We start from the raw sequence: 20,773 nt of genomic DNA on the forward strand, positions 1-20,773 counted from the left end.
TGTTTTATTTCATATAATACCTCTAAAGGATTTGAGGAGGTTCACAGATTACATTTATAAGGAACAAAATTTGCACAGGGGGAGAAGGATAAAAAGGCATCCACACGTAGATGCATATGGTTGAAGGTGTCCCAGGCATGTGTGCTGTGAACCCCCACCTCCCGCCACTCCGTCCCAGATGTCGGGGGTGTCTCCACTGGGGCACAGCAGACCCGCCAGGCAACAACTGCTGCACTTCCCGCTTATGTGAGGCGCCTAGACGAGGCAAATTCATGGAGATGTAAAGTAGAATAAAGGTTATCAGGGGCTGCAGGGAGGTGGAAAGGGAGTGTTATTGTTTCAGTGATTCAGAGTTTTTGCCGGGGGGTGATAAAAATGTTTTGTTGAGGGGGATGTATTTAACGCCATGGAATCATATACTTAGGAATGGTTAATGTGAAAACTATTATGTATGTTTTACCACAATTTAAAAAAAAAAACCTGCTACACTGAACAGGGAAGACAACTGAATTTTAGAAACGTGTTCAATGTGTGGTACCCTCTTGTGACATCTCCAAGGAAACAGGCTGATAAACATCAGCAGAGTGTTAGCAATCTGTAAGACCCAGCGGTCGGAGGGGTGGGAAACCCTGATTGTTAGTGTTTAGTCAACTCTGTGATTTAAATACTTCCACAATAGTACTAATATGTCACTAGTGGGTTGAGAAGAGGTACATGCAATGGGCCGGCGAGCCGGCGAGAGGCAGCTCCAAAATGCCAACATCTCTACATCACTGTTTCCCACAACTGTCCCTGTTTATAGATATTTGGAGGGAAGGAAGATTCTAGGGTCAAATGGTTAAACAAAGTTTTAACTGGTTTCCTTACCACAAGACCTCCCCAAATCTTCATCCCCATTAACATAGTAATGTGCATTATAAACCTCAAAGATTTAGAGATCTTATGTTTACCAAATCTATTTGATCTCCAGACCCATTTTTTTCTTCTAAGAGCATCTCAGAGGTGCTATGTCCCTTTTGGGAACTACCGCCTTCAAGAAATGAGTCTATTCCTTTGCAGTCGACAAGGAGACACCACCACACAAAGCAGACAAAGCAGAGATGGTTGGGCATCCAGAACATATCTACTCTTCTGTAGAGGGCCACCAATTCCAGCTGTCACTGGCACGCCCTTGTTAGACAATCTAATTTGGGTCAAACCTTAGTGACAATTTACACAGAAAACCCAGAGCCTCTGTCCACTGGCCCAGTGCCACTGGGATGTGGGGGAAGAGGAGGAAATTTCTTTGGGCCTTTCCTGTGGGATGTTAACTTTTCTCCAAGTCCCACAATGCATCTTTTATGATTCCAACAGCCCCCAAAACCTTAATGAACATCAATTTATAAAATATTCAAAGTAGGGCACAATATTATCCTAGATAAAACTGCCAAAATATCTAGAAAAAGCTGATAGACAACTTCTGTTCATAAAACTCCCAGGAGCTCCTGACAATTGAGAAAGACTTCAAGTCGAACTAAACGAAATGGGTAGAAGATCAAAACCGCAGAAAAGGCAAATGATTAATTCATTAGGGAAGAATAAAGAGGTCAATAATCTTAAAGCCTCGAAAATTAATACCCAGAACCAGCCACGGTTTATTGGATTTGATAATGAGAAAATTATTTTCACTTATTTTATTATTTAAAACCCTTCCTAAACACAGGAAAGGCTTTCTATGATAAAAATCAAATATTTATGCTTCTTTTGCAAAACTGCTGAAAATGATTAGACAAATGATGGACTATAAGGACAAGAAGATGACAACAATCCACTACGAAGGTACCAGCCAGACAGAGCTGGGCTACAGAGCATCTCTCCTAAGTGGTTCGAGTCGGAACCAGAGGAAACGGTTCTTCTATCTCACTACCAAAGACGGTAAATGGAGGAAAACATAAGGTCCACAATAAATCTGGTGAACATTCCGGGGCTTCCAGAAAAATCAGGATATTCTAGAAACGCTCGGCTGATCCACAGTTAAGTAAAAAAGTGCCACCAATTTACCCATGCAATCACCGCTCTCGGGCTTACACACACGACAAGCATAAGCCAAACCCTTTCAAGATAAACAAATATTAAACTTAACCATTTCGCAGGTAAGCCAGGTCTTTGAGCAGTTCTAATATATTAATAAGCACTTAGATCTAAAAATGTACACAGCTTCTCAATTAGCTCATTTCTGAACGCTAACGTATCCCACAATAGATAGTCAGTAACTCACAGAAACTCCTAATCATTCTTCTTTTTTTCTTTGAAGAACAAATCAAAAATTGCTGATGTGAAAACCTGGAACAAACAACTTGCTCTCAGCTTGTTAACAGGCATTTCTGAAGACTTTCTGCGTACTGGGCGCTACGGAAATGATCAGTCAAGAGCCTCGTCAATTCATCCATCAGCAGAACTTGAGTTCTTTCGTAGGTAATGGCATCCCACCTCCTCTGTCTCTCTCACAGCCCCATTAAGGGGCTATCTAGCCAATATGACCAAAATCTGTGTGCGCACTGTTATTCCATTAGAATCAGTCTTAACTTGAATGCCCAGGTAGCGTCTTTGAAAAGGGCTTCATTTAGCCAACAGGCTGTCATTTATTCAGAATCTCTCTCTTCCATTCCTGGAATTTTGAAACATTTTTTATTATAAGAGTAGTATATGCCTTGTGCCAATACTCTGAAACCCAGAAGAGTAAGCAACAGAGATAAGCTCTGACAACATTCGGGATACAAACTTCTACATGCATAATCATAAATAGATATATACATATAGAATTTTAACATAATAGACTTTTTTATGTTCAACAGTATATCACAGACATCTATGTCTATGCATGTTTCCATCATGTCACAGACATATGTCCACGTTAACTCAACGCATACATTTGTTCAAGAATACACTTTTAATTTTAGATTTTGATATTTTCCAAAGAAATTTTGCCAAAGCAAGAAACCACAAGAGACCTTCCTTCAAGAATTCTTGCAAAAATAAGAACACTTCAAAAAAATAACCTTTAAGACACAGTGTTGAGTTTCACCCATTCGCTTTAAAATTTGGAAGATTTTTTTTGAAGATGTATTTTCAACTCATGTGATAAAATGAAAGAGGAGAGAAAGACATTAAAATCATTGACTCGTGCTCTTTAAATTATACCCCTTAAGTTTAACATGTTTCAGAAAACTTCAATCATTCCATCCATCGAGAGACTACATACTCTTGATTGCACAGTAAACTAGGCTTGCCTATGGATAAGTATCTATATTATATTTATCCACACACCTATTTCAGAACTTTTACTTTCATTGTCCTAAGGGTTCTTAGCCTGAAGGAAATCTTATCTAAACAATAAATTACTTCCCCCAACTCAAGGAAAGTGTGAACCCAAAGGCTCATCAAGCTTCAGGAGAGAGGGAAAACTGGTTTAGGCCGGCAGGTAATATCACCTCAGGCTAGGATGAAAAAGAAACTGGTCAACAAGAAAGAAAGAGTTGGAAAGACCGGAATGAAGTAGCCAGTCAACTTTCTTAGGTACCTTTAGTCAAAACGGTTATTAATTCTCATTTTTGGTGATAAGCCTTAAAACATATGCAAAAACACAGAACAAAACCAAAACCAAGTATAAGAAAACTTTTGATCCCGTTTATAGAGCATAATATGTCTTATATGATGATTTTTAAACGTTCATCAGTACAAGGGTCTCAGGCTCCTCTGGAAAGGAAGGAAAGAGCCATTTACCTACTAGAGAGAGGGGGAGGGGGAGGGGGAAGAACAGAGGGGAGAAGGGGGGACAGGAACACGCAGACAGAGACAATCGCATTTAAAGTACAGGCTGCTGAGTCTATAGGCAGTAACTGATATATAACGGATATATCAGACTTTGTTATTTTAAATTTTTGAAGAAAGAGATGAGGCGAGAGAGAAAGAAATTCCTTTAACAGTGCAACTCAGAGTCATGGGGATTTCAGCAAGCAGATACTAGGTATAGTTAAAGGACAAAAAAACAACAACGAAAATAAGTCATTAGAGGTAAAACCACTCTTTCCAGGAGAAAAGAGCTGGGAGGTAACTGGAGCTGAGGCCCAGTGATGTCCTGGGTGGAAGGAAAGCAAACGTTTGGGGAAGCCCAGGTTGTAACGGTTAAGCACTGACAAAGGTCGGTACTTAATTTCACTTAGGATTTCTTAAGCACTCGATCCACTTCCAGAAAAATGTCCTTTTAAGTAGAATGCACAAGTCAAGGTCAGTGCTGTTTTTTTAATAAATGGATTTTACAGAAAAAAAAAAGATATATATGAAGAGGCAAGTAAAAGTAATATGAAGAAAAAGATATAATATAGGGACATACGTTATATGGCTCGAGAAAGACAACCTGATGGATTTAAGGTACACCCTGAAAAGACTCCCCGCTCTATGGCGGCAGCTACATGGAAACCGGGAGCCCAGGAGGAGTTGGGCCACCTCCACCTCCCTCACCTCGGAGCTTTTCACTCTTACGTATTATCTAAATGCTTGAGAAGAAGGAAGTTTGGAAAATCAAGGAAAGAGAAAATGTGGTCTACAATATGCTGGAGAAACATGCAGGAGAAAAGGAGAAGGAAACGTCTGGATCATATACACTCTCGTTTAAAAAAAAAAAACTCAAAATGAAAATATTTGACGACGTATTTTTTAAATTAGAAATACGTGGTGCTGAGCATGACAGGGGACATCTGAAGCCGTGCTTTACTTTCACACCGAGTTGAATGATTTAATATTTGCTTTTCATTGTACTTGGGTAAAATCACATGCAAGTTCCAAAATGCCCAATTTTCATTTTCCTCTATTAATGAACTACCTTGTTTTATCCTGAGTCTGCTTGCAAAAAATTAAATATCTCACGAAGACTGTGTTGTATCATTCGAGTGACTACATTCCTTTCAAATATATTGAGTTTTCATAACTTACTTCAGAGCATAATTCCAGAAAGTTCTTTATGGAGGACATAAAGTTCTCTCTGCCTAGGATCCGATTTCCCAGAGCACAGGACATCCAGGGTAGTAGAGCAGTAAGAAATCATTTTTGAAAGCACAGCGCTAACCGAACAGAAAGACCCTCTGTGGAGGGCTCCTTCGGTGCCAAAGCCCCCTGCTCAAGGGACTATCACGCAGCGTGTGATTTCTGCTCCTCTGGCCCCGTGGGACTCCTGGGAGCAGCAGCTTTCACAAAGCCGGCCGCCTCAGTCGCTTCCTCAGGAAGTGGGACTAACCGCGGCCCACCCCAGCATTCAGAGAGGGACTCAGATTTGGGAGAGGTCACTTTCGCCACAACTTGCAATACTGGCTCGTCCCCCAGGACACAGAAACCCCTGTTCAAGCTCGGGGCTTCTGCTTTGCTGTGCGGTTTTCAGTGGAGGCCCAGACGTAAGGGGACAGGCCCCGCCCGCGTTGCTTTATCTCTGTCTTCTCCCACCAGGCCACCTTGCCCACCCAGGAGACGCAGAGTGCTCAGTCACCCTGTGACTAAACCAGCATCGAACATACCCAAATTAAGCAACTCCAGTCAATCCACATGACCAATGTTTTCTTTTTCTTGCTCGAGAGTCAAAAATAGAATTGTGCTGACTTGCCCTGAGTGTACTAAGGTTCTTGAACAGTGAATATCTACTTACTGAATATACAAAGCTTCCAAAAATACCTGCCCCGTGTTTTTCTTTAGAAAGCAGAATGTAAATTTAAAGGGCAGGACTGCCCTCGGGTTAGCATTTAAAAAGATGGCTCAGCTAAAAAAAATTAAACACAGAAGTCAGAGTTAACTAAACACCAAACGGTTTGCACGCAGACCTGAACAGCTGGCTGCGCTCTGCCCAGAGCCTGCTTGGAGCCCACGACCAACTGCGTTCTGGAATAAGCCGCCTAACCCAGTTAGTTATCTGGCTGCGGGGCGTCCTTCATTTCACCTTTAGGAATGCCTCTGGGAACTAGGTAATCTCCCTGGGTGACCATCTCTGCAGATATCTGGTGTGTGACAGTAAAAAGGTGCTCAGAGCAGGGCTTGTCCAGGCCCCCAGTGAATTACGAGCCAAATGGAAAAAAAACCTTCAGCTAAGGAGATCACTGCAGGATTCTCTCTCTCCGACATCACCCTCACCAACAAAAATTTCTTAAAAGTCCAGAAAGAAAAAACCTGTACTTTCCTTAGTTATTCCCATAGAAAAAAGGACAAGGATCCTATTTGCTGTATCTGGACAACATGTCATTGATCTGAGGGCACCGGGGCAATGTTTTAAACTGAAGAAACAAAATCTTCCAAAGTGAGGGGCATCTGTATAAATATATTTGGTGTCATTATTTGTAATACAGCAAAACACTGGGAAACATGTAAATGTTTACCAGTAGGGAAATGAATAAATCAATTGTGGTACATTCTTTTTTTTAATTGTGATAAAATGCATGTAGCATAAAATTTACCATCTTAACCATTTTTAAGAGTACCGTTCAATAGTGTTAAGTACATTTACTTGTTTATGGTATGTCTTTCTATAGAGTACTATGCAGTCATTAAAAGTGAGGCAGTGCTATTACAAATACTGACATGGAACAATCAGGACACATCGTTTAGTGGTAAAAAAAAAAAAATCAGGTCATAAAACAATATATATACTACATTAAAATTTTAAAATAAGAATATTGCACTGTTATGTTTATACATATAGATATATAAAATATATAAACGTAAAATTCATAGAAAGGCTTAGGATGCACATCAAACATTTTGACAAGGGAAAATGGTTTTCAAAGTTCATCTACCTAAGTGTAAGTGTGCATTTTCAAAATCTCATACCTACATGGATGTAGATGGAAGTTTAAATTTCCTGTGAACTTGGGGATAGTCAAAATCATCAATCCTGGCAATTCTGTCAAAGATTACTTTTGTACGAGCTTTATTTCCCACTGGATATACATTCTTTTAACTGAAAGACCTTTGTGCTGGCAATTTACTAATTTGTCAATGAGAAATACTGAAAGGGTCTGGGCTAAACCTGTCACCATTAATAAACTTCAGGAAAATTCATTACAGCCTCTGCTTCAAGTGGGTTATTCAAATCGCTTCACTATGAGAAAGCCAGAAAAAAATGTCTAAATTCCTTTACTGTTGGATACGAACTGCCTCTTTTTTTTTTTTAAAGCATGTTGGTGAATTCCAATATTTCTAAACTAAGAAGTTACTTATTAATACTAAAACCAAAGGATTCCTGGTTTAGGAAAACTCAAAAGGCTTTAGAAGCATTCTTTTGCCAGTTTATAAACACTACACTTTTTAGTCGCATCTCCGCAATTGTAGTTTGATGCAAAGTATAGATTTTCTACTTTAGAAGAGCTGCTTTGTGTACAGAAAGGGGAACCTCAAAGTAATTTTCCTTTGTCACCTGAATAAGCCTTCTAAACTCCTGCACAAAGACACTGAAACACTCCAGTCTCCAGTCAAACCGGCAGCTCTACTTTAGCTGTCTCCTTACTCATTTTACCAGGAATTCTCCTTTGTCTTAAATGCTAAATTTAAAATATTCGCAAACATTTTGGAGACTTCCAGCATTAGAAAACATGGACGAGACAACGCGCAGCTGAAGGCGCACCGGTCACTTCCTGGGGACCTTACAGCTCAGCGATGCCTGCGGGCGGCCCTGGGAGGTCTTTCTTCTAGAATTTCACTCCCCAAAGTTTGGAAGTATTGTTCTTGCTACAAGCTTTAAACCCGTTCTCAGCTGGGGTGATCGTGCCCCCTCACCACCGTGACCACCACTGATACTTAGCAATGTTCAGAGACATTTCCGCTTGTCACAAATTGGCGGGAGGAGAGGTGCTACTGGCATGGGCATGGGAGTTAGTGAGTAGAGACCAGGAACGACACTGGACACCCTACAATGCATAGGATACCCTCGCGACAAAGAATGACGCAGCCTCACACGTCAGTGGTGCTGCTCTAAGTGAAGAGAGACTGTCCCTTACTGTCCTGTCCTCCTCCCACCAAGACCTCAGCCTCCTAAACTCACGATGAACCCGCTTCCTCCGTCCTCCGCGCCAAGGCCTTTGAGCATTGACAGGATGGCAAGTCCTGCTCCCGCCTGGCTGCTGAGGACGGGTGTGGAGAGCTGTGGACGAATGGGGGCACCCTGCAGGCTCCCCCATGGTTACAGTTACCGCGACTCTTCTGACATCTCCAGAATGATGCCATCGCCGAATCACTAAACAACTCTCACTAGTTACCAACTTCACTTCCGAACACGTCTGGAATCGTGGAATGTAGTACTGTCATCTATAAAATTGGACTGAGAGCATCCCCCAAATTTATGCGTACTGGCTGTTGACTTTAAAAATAAACCCATTTAATTAAAAGTTCTCTTCCTGGAGTAGATGGAAAACAGAAAAACAGAGAATGAATGACATCGTTTCGTCAATCGCCGTCTTCTAGGAAGAGGAGGAGGATGGAGGAAGTTCTCCCCTCCTCCTTCAAGCCCCTCTCTCCCGCTTCCTTAATCCCGCCAGTCAGGGCCAACATTCAGCCAGGAATGCTCTCCTGCCACTGACCTTCCCACTGAAAAGGGGGAAGAAGGGATTCTACAGTCTAAGCATCTGGGAAATCTTGGTTACCCACACACACACACACACACATACACACACACACACACACACACACCCCTTGCTTTTCTCAAAGCTTCTCTGAACTTGCAAGTGCTGATGTGAACGTTCAGTGTGAACCTTCAATCCTGGGGATCCAGGTGGGGAGAGCCACCCGAGCTTATTTAAAGCTGGAAGCTTTCAGGATGAGACATCTTTGAGACACACTTGGAACAACGTGAAGAAAGTATTCTCCTTGGGAGATGGGATTAGGAAACAGAAGTGCCTTCTGGAGTGGAGCGAGAAGGAGATGCTTCCTGCCCATTTTTCTGAACGACTCTGACTCCACATTTGTCCTGGTCGTTCCTCCCCAGGGGCACCTCTGTATCAGCCCAAGGGAACAAATCCCCACATATGGAGGAAGAACAATAACAAGTATTTCTAAAGGGGCTCTGCCTTAACTTTAATGCCATAAAAATGACTGCAGAAACCTTGTTTGACTGGTTCTGGGAGCACCGTCAAAAGGAAGCGATCTATGTTGGAAAACGCACATGCACACAAGTAGGCACACACATATATGGCCCAGGAAGAAAAATCAGGAGGAGCAAGGTATCTCTTCATGTTTATCTACTTTCGGTAGCCAAGCCACATCAGTGTCATGGAACAAGCAAGAAATACCCCCTAGATCATGACAATAGGAGAAATAATTGGCTGACCCAGAGGCAGTGGCTATGAACCTCAAAGATATTTGAGCCTGCCACGAATTAGCTACAGAAATGATACCTGTAAACCACAGTACATTGCAGTGGCTTAGAGCATGGGCTTTGCAGTAAGACAAACTAGAGTGAGTTCTGGCTCTTCCCTTTGTAAGATTCCAAGCGAATTACTTAACTTCTTTAAGCTTGTTCTCTCTAGTATAAAATGGAAATAAGATCTACCTCATGGAGTTACTATGAGGATTAAACAAACTATCCAGGTAGGTGCTCACCACATTACCCAGAATACAGTAAGCACTTGGTAATGTGAGTGACCGTAACATGAAAACAAGGCCAGCAATAGGATTCCGGCATAGAGAAAGCCCTGGAAGAAATTAAGCCACAACTCTGATGCTCCCAAATAGGTGATGATAACAAGCCAGATGCCTTCAGAATCCCCAACAACCGTGTAGGATATAACAATGAACATTCTTAACTGAAGTGCCTCTTGAGAAAGGCAGCCCAGCAAGGTCTCCTAAGCAGCACAACAGATGCAGAACAAATTTTTCCTATCCTCAATGACCTGAAATTAGAGCACTGTGTAACTAAAGAAGTTACAGCTAAATTTGAAACTCCAACAGAGGTCAACAACATCCTAATGCTCAAGATTAGAGGAACAGAAATTTTTTAAAACTCTGTGAGTCATCTACATCAAAACCACTAAAGCCTAATTATTATTACTCAACTGTTAAACTATGTGTTTCATCTTTCCCAAAATTAACATTGGTCAGATAAACCAGACTTGCACTTTGCCAAAAAAGATATATACCTACGAGGGGCCTCAAACACACACACATGCATGCACGCATGCACACACGCACTCTCTCTCGCGCACGCACGCACACACACACACACTCATATCTATGAGAGGTCTTTAAATACTATCTGTGCACCCATGAGACCCTAGACATTAGGCCTGAACAATTTCTCCAGCCTTCTGGCCAAATTTCTTACCTCCGATGTCTCAGTCCAAGGCATTACTCAGACAATCAGCGTTTGCTATGCATTTATGGAACAAATACTGAAAGCTAAATATATTATTCTTGTGATTCTGAATAAATAGAAAATAGAGAAAAGATTCCATTTCTACACACTAAATAGTTCATACAGTTTGGCTGCTACGCTGAAGAACAGTAAAAGGAACACGCTTCAAGGTCAGAAAGACACAGGTGTGGAAGCCAGCTCCTGCACTAAGGAGCCTCAAATTCCTCAGGCAGAAAATGAGTAAAGATCACCTACCTGTCAGGGTTGCTGTGAGACCTAACTACTCAGAAATCAAAAGTGGCTCTGAGCAGACAGCTTCCTTAGCGGCACCTTCCCAGGGTGACCGAGGCACCCCTGAGCTAATCTTCCTTGAGACTCGTTTTTCATCATTTCCTGGCTAAAAATCTGTCGTAGCCAGACGGCTACGCTCGATGTCCTCTGCACATTTCCCTCTCATGCCAAGTGTTAAACTCCCCCCCACACTTTCCTCCTTGGGTCATCCTTCTCTTTTAATCAAGCTCCATCCCTCTCCTTTTTCACAATCCTGCCCCAAATTTATCTTTATCGGAACCTCCACTTAGATCTGATCTTTCCTTTTGTGTATACTTCCCCCTGCCCCGCTACCCTAGAACCCAAGTAAGCGTGTCGGAATATAGTGTAAATACTAAGGACACAAATGCAGTTCACTCACGGGTAAGTTATTTTCTGACAAGAATGAACCAAGGCAAAGCTACAGACTGTGCTCCCCAAACAGCAGACAGATAGCAAGTCGGTGCTCTAGGCTGTAGGAACAGATGATAGATGGGAGAAACCAAGGTAAACCCACCCTACCACTGAAAAAATCAACGTTGGTCAGCAATGTTATTTTAATATACGAACAAGAACACGATCTGTAAAAGGCGGCCCCTCCCTTCGGCGCCCCCTTTCTGCCTCCAGCTTGTTCAACTTCACTAATAAACACGTGTAAATCACTTCTCGTCGCCTTCACTCGTTCACTCAATGGCTTTGCTGATGTTTGAACAAAAAGGCAAGTACCAGATTTTGCTCTTAACGACAACATTCTCTAGAAAGCACTGCATTGCAAAATGAGGACTGCCCTGACTAGACAGCTGATCACCTCCGACCGATGATTCCTACCTGCAGTAGACCCCCTCCCGCAGGGGATGTTTCAAGAGCCCACTGCAAACCACGGTCGCCCCTTCAGGGTTAGCGGCAACCCCGCCCCACGAGCCGCAGCTGATTAGACCAGGCCCACTGAGATCTCTGGTCTTGAGAACGGGAAGTGGGACTGAGGAATACCGGTGACGTCTCCCTGTCTACATAAGGACATGGAAACATAAGGGCCGTGGGGCAGCCATGTTTGCCATGTGACAGAGAACGCAGCTTTACGAAGAGGCACAGAGACAACCGAGGACATGTGGCCCTGTAAAGAACACAGTGAGCGGAGTGCATGCTGACGTGAGTTCCTAGTTTCCAGCATCCCAGTATCCAAACGTAATCCATACAAAAATCTTTTAATGAGCTATGACATTCTTTTCTTCTATGTAAGTCTTCAAAACCTGGTGTAGAATCTATGCTTACAGCTCATCTCAATTAGCCACACTGCGAGTGCTCAATATAGCTCCACGTGGCTTCTGCCTACCATACTGGACGGAGCAGTTCTAGACACGAAATAATCATCCCCAGACCCTGGGAGCCTTTTCCACTCAGTCTTCTATCACTACCAAACCCAGTGGGCAACATACGAATGTCTGGTCAGTTGAGCAAACGTGGGAAGCAAAATGCCAAGAGACAGGGACAGATGAGAGGCATTAGCCAACCCGCCGTATTTTCACAATCAAGCTGTTTGTTTTTAAAATCTGTTCAACATAAATCACACCAATAGACAGACAATCTAGACTATAGCCGCTCACTGACTAGAAAGTTGAAGGGTAAGATTGTTCATCCAACATTTTCCACCTACAAATGAACGCACAGCCAGGTAGGAACAAGGACGCTACCCTTTTGCCTACGTATCACCCACTTTTAACCAGAAAAAGGGCAGCTGTAAGTGAAGACCTAGAGACAAGGCAGGAGACACTCACTGTGTGTGTTTTCATGCCCCGCTCCCAAAAAATCTGATTGTAAATGAAATCAAAGGAAGGACAGGAGAAACAACACCAAGACAGAAAAAAAGAATGACAGGCAAAGGTCTTTCCCCAAAAACAGGGGGCTGAGGAACACAGAGTGACTAAGACTTATTACATACCAGGCACTCTGCTGAGCACCTTCATATGCATTTAATACTCAAAAAACTCAAGAAAAGTATCACTTAGAATTTAAGTAATTTGCTCAAGGTCCCATTTAGTCAGTGACAGAATAAAGATTTATATCATCAAGGGCTAGGCAAAGGCAACTGAAAATCTCCATGGCTTTACCCCCCAGATTTAACTAGAATACTAAGCACAGTCAGTTCTCCAGCTACAAACCTCAAACTACCTCTCCCGATTTTGCTGCATTAAATCAGCAACAGTGTTGATGGCTGGCTTATCAACGAACACCTGCCTGTGTGAGGCTTAGTCCAAATAACTCATGTTTTCAGATTCACATGATAGAAGGGTTACAAATATTAGCTGATTTATATACCATCAAAACATACCATAAATTTTGGAAGGCAGAAAGTAACGACACAACAGCCTGGCACTAGGATCCCGGAGTGCTGGGTTCTATCTAATTGCAAACCTGCTACTAGCCACTGGGTGACCCATTCCCCTCCACCCAATATGGGCTCGCTGCAGAAAATGAGGCGGTCACTGTAAATATTTGAAGTACATCCACAGGGCTTTGAATTTCCTAACCTAGTAAGTTTTTCTGCAGTCTAATTCTCACCATTCAGATCCCTAGAAAGAATGCGTTCCTCGCAGAAGAAAATGATCAAAATCAATACCCATTACCAGACTCATGAGTCAGCCTGTGGAAAGCAGGAGTTTATCTTCTAAAAAGAAAAGGCTGAGTTGAGAAAACATTCAAGAACTATACCTTGATTTTATCTCTAGGCCTCTAAGAATCCTTCAATGTGCCTGGAATCTCTGTTTATGTAAAGCTGTAATAATATCTCACTGAAAACAAAACCATACAAAGTATGCATTTCAGGGCCCTAAGCACCCCGGACTAGAGCCTACCTAGTAGGGAACACATGAGTAAGCTAAAAAGTCTACTCTAAATTTGTCTAAAAGTTACTTATTTGCCTCCAGATTCAGATTAAGCAGAATTTGCTCCACCCCCTCCCCCACCATTGTAAAACAGGATTTAGAACCACCTGTCTATAGAAGATGATTCAAAAAATCCTTTAAACTGTGTTTATTTTTAGAACAAAAGATATTTCTCAACACAACTTTCAATTTACTTTTATTTTCTCATCTCTTTCAAAGAATAAATAAAACAAAAACATGTCTTTGTTCCTTCTCCCTTCCAATGTGTATCCTCAGCCTAGTCCCAGTAAAATCGTGTGTCTTTTCAATGTGCTATTTCTAGCACCGTCTCTGGTGTAGATACAGATTCTCCTGTGATGACTAAAATCAGGAAAACCGGGCTAATTACGAGGGCCTTTACTGTGACTCAACCCCCCCCTAACCCCCCATTACCTGGACCGGCTGGCACTTCTAACCTGAACATTATCAGTGCAGTTTAGCACTTACCTGGGCCCTCTCTCGGTGTCTCCTCCCCCTTACCTCCACCCCATTAAACACCTTCCATGGGTTCCCCATAACCACTAAATGTGCTCCCCCAAGGCAGAAGAGCCTAGTGGCGAGGTGCAGGCTCCAAATTCTGCCTCTGCTACCGCTTATGAGCTGGCAGGTCCTGGCCCGGATCTCTGTCTCAGTTTCCCTCACCTGCATCATGGGAATAATAGTATACAGTCCATCTCACTGTTTTGGTATTAAATGACAGAACACATGGAAAGGCCCGCCACGAAAGACTGCAGTGCCTATGGGTGTTAGCTTCTAATATTTTCTGCCCTTTTGGAAATGTCTGGCCCTCTAACTTCCTGAAACGTGTATCTTACGTTCCTCAGCGCCCCCACACTTCACTTATGGTTTTTATTACATAACCCATTATCGTATGGGACCCTAAACTCAACCTTATTTGCACCTTTCTTTTATCATCTCTGTTCTATGCTAAGTTCTCCCAATCTAGAACTCTAGATCTGAGAGACAAAGATCTGGAAGATCTGGGCAACTCAACCCAAACCTGAACTCACTGTATCAAGCCCCCCCACCTGCACCCTTCAAATGTATTCCGCCTTCTGAATTCAGAATCTCAGAGACAGAAACAACCAGCAGCAAGTAACCTCAAGGGCCTCTATCCCTCCTCCTCCATCATCTCCCGTATCCCATCAGGTAGCACCATAAGCACACCTGCCACCTGAAGCAGTCGCCACCTACCGCTCTACCCCACAGACACACCTTGGGTCAAGCCCTCCTCTTTGCTGCGGTGGTCCCGTCACTTGACCTCCCCGCCCCCCTGCAGCCTGAACGGCCTCCATTCCAACCTCACGGTACCGCCCCAAAGGTAATGACTTACCTTTGTCATTAAAAGTAAGTCTTTTCTGCCTAAACTGCCTACACAAAAAAGTTCATTCTTGAATGGGCTATACAAAAATGACCTTCAAAGTCTGGCCCTCGACTGCCTCCTAAATTTCCTCCAATCTCCCACACCCCGCTCTCCCATCCCTGCTGGCAACACCAGGCTCCCTGAGGGCCCTTCCATGTGCTGCTCCAGTGGCCTCTTGTGCTCTTCCCCCAGTCCCTGCCCCTGACTTACATATTCTTACTGGTCATTCACAATGCAGCTCAGAAGCCACTGCTTCGGGGGCTCCTCCCTCGCCCGGCATTAGGTGGCCTCTGTTCACATTCCTGTCATAGCATCTGTAGGCTACTTCCCACTAGATTCCTCTGGAGCCCTTCTCCTGTGGTACTCCCAGAGCCTCGCACAACATCCGGTGCTCGGTAAACACTCAGTAAGTATCTGCTAAGTGGATGAAATAATCCCCAATTTAACAATGGCTCCCCCCTTCTTGGGCCCCTCCCTCCATATTACCATAACCTCAGGTCTATTTGCTCTTCCCAATCCTGAACACTATTTTATCCGCTAAAAAAAAAAAAAAAAAAGTTCCCCAAATCTACCTACTTCATTGCCTTGAGATCGCTTAAATATTTTCATTTCCTTAAAAGGCACGAAAGCTGAATAACTTCGAATATTAAACCACCACCACCATTTTGGCAGTCAATAAATAAGACGAATTATAATTAAGTTGTTTACACAACTAAGATTTCAACAGAGACCTTCGGTACCACTTTCTAAAACTTTGATTCTATTATTGTTTGGTGTTTCACTGAACCTGAAGACATATGTAAAAATTAAACTGCCAAATGTCTCTGAAGAGATTAAAAATAATTGCTGTAGGAAATAAAGATTTTACCACTTGCCGTTTTTTGTTTCCACTTTTTAGCTAATTCTGATTAGTTCTGGGTTATAAAGCATGTCATCCTGTTAGTGAGTGGTCTATTGTCATGATCATCCCTCATGTGTCATCAGATAATGTCTGCTACAATCTCTTACTTGGGACGTCTGAGCTGCAGCTGACAAGGCAAGATCTTTTTTGTGAGCTACGAGCTGAATTTCTTTTCATTCAAAGTTTTAATTCTTATGTACTTACCATATGACCCAACCATCCCACTCCTAAGTATTTTACCTTCGGAGATACAAAAACATAGTGTTCAGACAAAAATCTGTATGCAAATGTTTACAGCAGTTTTATTCACAATCACCAAACACGGGAAAAACCCTAATGTCCTCCAAACAGCGAATGTATAAAAAACTGTGACACATCCATACACTGGTCTACGAGCTGGCAATAAAGAAGAACCAAGAATGGATACACACAGTAACACGGATGGACCTCAAAGGTACTTTACTAAGTGAAAGAAGCCATTTGTATGACGTTCTGGAAAAGGCCAAATACAGGGCCAGAACAAATCAGTGCCTGCCAAGGAGCTGGGACAGGAAGAAGAGTCTGATTGCAAAGGGGGAGCAGGAGGAAAGTTTTGGGGGCAATGGAACCATTCCTCATTATGGATAGTGGTGGCGGATACACAGCAATATATACTTGTCAAAACACAAAGAACTGTACACCATAGAGTAAATTTTACTGTATGTAAATTCGAAAACTAAAAATGTTTCATTGAATCATGACTTGGTTAAAGATCATCCCCCTAAGTATAATTAACACAAAGGTGTGAATTTCCTTAACATTTTCCACAGCTGCTGTCATTGTTTCCTTGTTCCTGAACTATATTGATTAGGAAGATGTTAGGGGAACGCAGAGGAAGCCACCCCAGACCTTCCCAGTCTTCCTTGTGTTGGCAACCTTTGTGAAGTTCATCAGAGTAACCCCTGCTCCAGCTGTGAACAGCCAGGTGGAATTCTACCAAGGATATGCGGAGAGTTATTCAAAACCAACAGAAGACAGACTGTACCCCCACAGCGATGCCCACGAAAGCATTTCAAGGGAAGAAATAAAGGGGATGGGAGACTACAGATCCTAAAATTCTAATTCATCCTAGTCAAAAGCACAAGCAGAACATTCCATTTACATGTTGATGCCTCCTTCCTAAACCCTCCTTTAAAAAGGAGTCAAGGTGAGTGGGGGCGGGGAATCTCTTTGTGACAAAAGAGGCAAAAAAAAAAAAAAAAAGAGCACGAGTCCTCCTGAACCAGGAGCTCAGTTCTAAAAGCCCTAACTCCGAGGTTTTTTAACATGGAAAAAATTATTCTAAATAGCCAATTGACCAAAACAAGCAAAGTTTCAATACACAAGTGACACTTTCTTTCCAGTGTACCCTCTTCAGCCAAACCCACACATTCCTCCTCCGGAGAGGATGACCGCCTTGGAGACTGCTGCCAGCAGTCCCGACCGGGGATGGGCTCCCGAGCTCCAGGTGTGGCTGCCCCCAAGGCAACAGTGACAGCAACAAACAGGCCCCAGCTCCAAGGATAGGTGCCACCCTGTTCCCTCCTGGCTCTTCCGAGAAAGAGAATGCTAATGCTGCGACTTGTCCTCCACACTCACAGTCACATTCCCAAGCCAGAAAACTCTGATCCTCTCCCAGGGGACCTAGGCCTGCCACATTGTTATACCTCAGCATGAGATCGCCACCTGAGTCAGACCTCAATCCAAGATGAGCTCCCTGATTACTGCGCTGGAGAACCAGCTCTCCAACCTCACACTGCATTTGCAGCTGGAAAGACCGGCCTAAATGCAAAACAAATGCTATTTTCCAGGAGGCTTCTGGGGGGGGAGGGAACAAAGCTAAAAACCACAGAGAGTAAACCAGAACATTCTGAGACATGCAAAGCCTTACAAAAGGGGCTTTTAAAACACTTTACCAGGAAAGAGTCCTTGAAAGGGAGTAGCCATCAAAGTTAAATAAAAATCACTGACTTTCTAAAGGCAGGAGTGAAGGACTAAATTATAAAACAGCTTCTTGTATTAAGCTAATTAAGGTTTATCATATTAGCCATCTGAGTTTTAGCTGGCACCAAAAAAGCAGGAGCAGCATATCATGCAACGTGGACTGGGGTCTGCTTTGCAAGCAGATTTCTGCCCACACTCTGACACAGCACCTCTGGCAGTCAAAATGATGGAGAACTGAAAACCAATTTAGCACCATGATTTGTAAAGAATTTTGTTCCATCACATAAGCTATTTACTGGTATAGCAGTCTGAGATTACGTCTCTCTCTCTTAAATACCACACGAAGTATTCTGAGCTAACCATGCACTCATTTCCCTTTGCCTGTTCTCTCACGCACTGGATTGCTCTGCAATCGTATGAAAACAATTTTAACAATAAAAACCCTTGCATACTTGACACCCTCCACTGCAGATATTCTGCCCACCAACTAACTGCCAGCACACAACCAATTCTAAGATCCTCGGCATTCCTGAAAAGGCTCTGTCTGTTCAGCTGACCGCGAAAAGGAACAAAATACCCCCTTCAAAGTGGGAGAGAAATTTATTTTCAATCATGTCTTCTATGAGCTCCTCTTGACTGTACTTTTTTTTTCTTTTTCTTTTTTTTTTTTTTTAACCAAACCAGAAGACAGAAGCAGTTCTATCTGTTGATGACATCATATTGGATGTGATTCTGGAGCTGCTGGTTTCCTGTTTGGGGAAGTGGAAGTCCTTTGCACAAGGAACCCCAAGGCAAAATGTTTAGTGTTCCCCTGTAAGCTCACGCTGCCTTTGTTCTTCACTTGGCTACACTCATTACTGCTTTCTCCTCGCCTCTCTAAAACCTCTGCTTCTGGAGGCTGCATAAAAATGCCAGCTCAAATCTAACTGCTATCTCTTAAGGCACGAGAGATTTTTCTACTGTCCACTGCTGTAAAGCTTCGAGTTAACAGGCATCTTTTCACAGGTGAAACCAGACGACCCGCTTTCCTCCTGGTCCCGCATTAGGATTCCATATTAAAATGTATGCCACAAATAATCCAGTGGCAAACTCACCGTCAACAGCTCCCAAAATCAATAAAAGCCATTCCACCACTTGACTCGCAGTGAAAAACCTTTCAGGTTGACACAGAGAGCGAGGTAAAAGAAAGGTGATGAATGAACAAAAGGCGAATCTACCTGCAGACCTCTCAAATCCCAAAAAAGGTGGCGAGGCTGCCTCGATTTGGCAAAGTCCCTCCTTTTTTTTTTTTTTTTTTTGTAATCATCGGGAAAAGGCTACATGTATACTGCTTTAGTCTTATGCAAAACAGTGCGTTCTCCACAAGGCCCTGACGCCTACCATCCTCTGAACTTGCTTCGTTCCAGGCCTGACTCTTCTAAATGACGAGACACACGCGATTTCATGAAGTCATTCTGCTTTCGTCTGGACAGCAATACCATCATACAGTCACCCTAATCCCACTAGACTGGGAGAACGTTACGAGTATTTCTTCTCCACTCTGAACCCAATATTATCTCCAGGGTACCGATCCACTGTCAGTCTGTGTCTCAATGGATCTTCAAATAAATACTTAAATCCATGCTCAAAATATCATATCTCACCTGGTGAACCTTGACCTTTAGGAAAGACTTTGGACCAGTGTTCAGTTACTGTCACACAGTTGCATTCTCTGCAAACATGAAAGGGTTAAAAGCAGCCCCAGTCAACAGGCCTACAAGGGAAAAAAAAGACAGCATGTATGCCTTACAGCATCACTGAAAAGCGTTTATGCTCATTTGCTAGAACAATACTGTTACCTTTGGCCTTCATAATAGTCAGAAGTATCCCCAACACCCTTTAGTAGCTTCTAAAAGGAAAAGCACAAAACAGAACATAGCCTGCAAGAGAAAAAAAAGCATGCAAAGTAGCATTCTCCAGCAACAAACAAACTACCATTTCAAATCCATCAGTTCATTTTGGTTTGGTTTTGTTAAAAACAGAGAAAGAGAGAGCGAGAGAGACTGCATAAACCAAGTGTCCCCACCCTAGCAAGTCGCATTTTTTTTCTTTAATAAGGGTCATAAATCTCAGCTCCTTGTCCATCCCTTAAGCAAAAGAAAAAGGCAGGAAAAGCCCAAGTAATCTCAGACCTTGCAAACCTGCACCTTTTTCCCCATCTTCCCTACACAGAATCTTTTAGGACTCCATTAGTCACGTACCAGTGCTGTGTGGTGTCTAAGTGTGCATTCACATACTGTGTTGGGATGGTACCTTCCTGCAAAGCTCCTCTGCTTTTGGCTGCCATGAAGGGAGGAAGCTGCTATCCCACTGTAGTAGCTCAGTGACTGCATTGTGTTCAGGAGCTGATCTGCCTCAAACCAGTTTCAGCCGGTTCTGGTCACCCTACATAAAAAAGCTATGGCAACCCTCGCTGAGTTGCCAACAAGTCCCTGAAAACCATCAGCACAGGGGGGTCTCGCTGGGGGTTGCTTTTCAGCTAGGGGTCTTCTCCTGAAGAGGAAGGTCATCGTGTGTCCCCCCCCTCACCACCACACAAGCACACAGTCTGAAATGCCCACCTCACAAGGCACCCCAGAGCCCCTCAGGGCCCATCCTCCCTCCGCCCTTAAAACCCTCCACTGCAGACACTGTTGTTCCCTCCTCCTTCCCCCACTGCATTCTCCCACAACCTGGCTCAGATCTTTGTGTACGTGTGTGTCAGTGTGTGTTCTCTGTGTTGGTGGCTGACAAAGAGCCCCCAGGAAAGCAATCTATGTGTGTCTCCTCACACTGGATGCGTCGGCTGCAGGAGCCGGCCTCGGCCTCCTAGCAGAGTGGTGCTGGCTTGTTGACCAGGCTCCTCTCTGCCTGTCACCCCCACCCCACCCAGCCCCCTCCTCCCGTCCCTCTCCTCTCTCTCCCAGCCCTGTCACCAC

General features: G+C 43.3%; 1 protein-coding gene across 11 annotated transcripts in view; it reads right to left on the reverse strand.

Annotated features, from left to right (window-relative positions):
* The window catches only part of ZNF532 (zinc finger protein 532), a 90,241-nt gene that overhangs the window by 68,045 nt on the left and 1,423 nt on the right, over positions 1–20,773 (reverse strand). For 3 of the 11 annotated variants that reach the window (XM_039840544.1, XM_039840534.1, XM_039840526.1), the window contains exons 2-3: positions 19,655–19,735; positions 19,460–19,569 (exon numbers count right to left, since the gene is read on the reverse strand). The exons of 2 other annotated variants lie outside the window; for them this stretch is intronic. The gene's annotated coding sequence lies outside the window, so the exon portion shown is untranslated. Of the gene's footprint in view, positions 1–19,459; positions 19,570–19,654; positions 20,350–20,773 lie in introns of those variants that run through there. 6 more of the 11 variants (XM_039840571.1, XM_039840562.1, XM_039840515.1 and 3 more) reach the window with 5 other exon arrangements.

The sequence above is a fragment of the Pteropus medius genome, unplaced genomic scaffold (genome assembly GCF_902729225.1).
Source record: "Pteropus medius unplaced genomic scaffold, Ma_sr-lr_union100, whole genome shotgun sequence".
In the NCBI taxonomy this organism is placed as follows: Eukaryota; Metazoa; Chordata; class Mammalia; order Chiroptera; family Pteropodidae; genus Pteropus; species Pteropus medius.